At 73.8% G+C, this 206-nt stretch overlaps 1 long non-coding RNA gene across 1 annotated transcript in view; it reads right to left on the bottom strand.

The window, feature by feature from the left end:
• Nucleotides 1-200, bottom strand: part of LOC104854112 — a 75,565-nt gene extending 75,365 nt beyond the window's left edge. The window contains exon 1 of the long non-coding RNA XR_777974.2: nucleotides 47-200. This is a non-coding gene — a long non-coding RNA (uncharacterized LOC104854112). The remainder of the gene's footprint in view (nucleotides 1-46) is intronic.
• Nucleotides 201-206: the final 6 nt, after the last annotated feature.

Here is a 206-nt window from a genome sequence, read left to right as displayed (position 1 = left end):
GCTCGCGTGGGAAGCGGTGGGGGGGGCCCGGCCCCGACTCACTCACCGCCTAGCTCTCCTCCCGGTCCGGCGCCGCGGTGTGCCCCACTCCGGCGCCAGCTGCTCACGTCTCCTCCCGAGGCTCAGTATCCAGCCAGGGTCTGCGAGGCTGGGGAGAAGTCGGTGCGAACGGAGGGCGTGTGGCGAGCGCAGCTGAGGGGGTGGGG

Source organism: Fukomys damarensis, unplaced genomic scaffold (assembly GCF_012274545.1).
Source record: "Fukomys damarensis isolate Sample0158 unplaced genomic scaffold, DMR_v1.0_HiC HiC_scaffold_19, whole genome shotgun sequence".
Lineage (NCBI taxonomy): Eukaryota > Metazoa > Chordata > Mammalia > Rodentia > Bathyergidae > Fukomys > Fukomys damarensis.
This window is presented reverse-complemented; position numbering and strand designations above follow the sequence as displayed.